The sequence below is a fragment of the Notolepis coatsorum genome, assembly GCF_963971535.1.
Source record: "Notolepis coatsorum genome assembly, chromosome: 2".
NCBI lineage: Eukaryota > Metazoa > Chordata > Actinopteri > Aulopiformes > Paralepididae > Notolepis > Notolepis coatsorum.
The window spans coordinates 179,990,481-179,992,980 of record NC_140166.1 but is presented as its reverse complement, the minus strand read 5'-3'; positions in this window follow the sequence as shown (position 1 = coordinate 179,992,980).

Genomic DNA, 2,500 nt, shown 5'->3' with positions numbered 1-2,500 from the left:
TGGTCATTGTATGAATACTTTTACTATGGTATATTCAAAGTCATGTATCCCTATATTTTGTACTTGAATAATACCACGATATAATAAAATCTAGACCATGATGCTGATGGTAATATCATGCTATTTCCATAATCTTTTGGTCACTACCATCATGGTAGAAAGTGACCAAAGATTATGGTAAATACCACGGTACCTTTCGGTAAATACCATGATACGTTTTCACAAGGGGTGTTTATACTGTCTGTGATTAACCCCTTGAGATACAACATATGTGGTCCTATAAATCCATACAAGTTGTCTTACTCTTTGTTACCCCCAAAGCCAGTGGCTTTGGTGAAACGCTTTCAGCCACACATCAACACTATAACCAGACGAGAAATACACACACGACACATTCCTAATGAGACCGATTCTCTCTTGACGTGACACCTAGCTCCCCAGACAACTATTAATTCCACAATATCTCCCTTTGACAGCCAACTCACAAATAACGGCGGTATTCATCTCAAGACATGACAGCTCATCATCCGGCCCTCTCTAGTGGCTGTCTGGTTACTATAGTGATATTGTTAGAAAGTGTGTATTTGCGGCGGCTCTTGGGTGGAAGTGACCTATAACAAGGGAGCCGGATGGACCTGCTTCAAATCACAATGACCTCTCTGTCAGTCACAATAATCCACGTGGATCAGCCTGGCCTGTCGTTCTGGCCCAACAGAAAAGATTAAATCCATCACTCTTCCAGACGTTTGTCATCTCCAGGCTCCTTTCACTGTGTTCCAGGATCTCTTCTTCACATAGTGTGATGTGGTGGAGTGACCGTCCCCACACTTCTATATCACTGGAAATTATCTGCCTGATACATACATTCTAAATACCAAGTAAGTGAGCTCTGTACGTGAGCTCTGAGTACCTGTGTATACCTACGACTACATTACTGTCGTCACAGCAGCCAACTCGAGAACTAGGAATGTCTGATCACTAAGTGGGTCTGACTCCCACTTAAACTGCACGGACTACAACATATAACATATGACGTATATCATGCCTGCACCTGTGTATACTGTATACTTTACTTACTCGTCATAGTATATTCAGATTCTAAGTCTTATTGACCATATTTATTGTACTATCTGATAGGGCATACAGACTCTCATCTGCACCTTTGATTACACTGCCTACTTTCTCATGTGCGTATATTCAGAGTTAATTATAAAGCTTAAACCGCCTATTCTTTACTTTCCTACTGTACTATAATTGTATTACTTGTATTTATGTCTTCCACTATTACCATGCCCATACCTGTACCCCCCCCCCCCCCATGCTGCTATGATGCCTGGATTTCCCCAAGGGGATCAATAAAGGAATATCTTATCTTATCTTATCTTACACGCCTTTCTCACAAGATTAGGTACATTCAGCTGATGTGATGTATGAGAGATGTATGGTACAGAGGTGATGGCTATACAACATGCAATTCAAAGTGTTGATGGGATTAACAATGATAATGTTTGCATTTGTGGAGCTTTATATAGATATTTTTTTAATTGTCGATCCTGTAGAATAGATAAAGACTCATGGGTAGGAATTTACATATATCAAGCTCCACCCACTTTTCTTGATCCTCCAATCGGAGAGAGAGCAATTGGAGGATCAAGAAAAGAGGGCCGGGTTTGAGATAGGTTAATTAAGATGCGATGGCTTAAGCGTCGGCCAGAAGCACGCCTCCTCCGCCGGCTCCATGTGGGAGGTCGGCTTGGTAACCTAACTCCCCCTCCACTCTGTCTCCGGGGGGCTGAGATAAGGGACTTTAACATGCACAGAGAGAAAGGGGGGAGGACGTGACCTATTAGAGGGGTGAGCATTACTGAGTCATGAGTGAGACCACAGCTATAGGCTCTCAGTCTCACCCATAAGGACATCTAATATGGTCATACAGTATTTTACTGTATCTGATGGATTTTGACATGATCATATACTAATTGTACATATTACATGTAAACATTAACATTTAACATTTAAACATGTGGTATTTCACTGTAGCTACATATTGGGCTACATGTTGACATACTTAAATATAAAATAATTCTTACATTATGTAATACAGAGATATATATATTCCATATGACCACATATGGGAAAGTAATATACGTCCTTTTTTTTATACACATCCATATTTTGCATAGGAATGTCCTGCCTCTAGCGTCTAGCCTATTGACTTAAACAATCTCTCATACTTCAATTCGAACCAAAGTTATTCAACGATAACTTTTCAATTCCTGTTTTCACTTAGTCCGTTATGGTCTCAAACATCTACTCCTCCATCGCACTCCTCCTCCTCTTCTTTCTTGTGCACTAAATCGCTCCCTTTCTTTCCCTCCGAATCTACCGCTCCCTGAGTCTCCTCTCATCTCTCCAACCTCGCCTCTCCACCCTTGCATCTCCCTCAAAATGAGGTGTCACTGATGCTCGGTTCTTGGGTTGTCCCCCTCCCCAGTCCCTC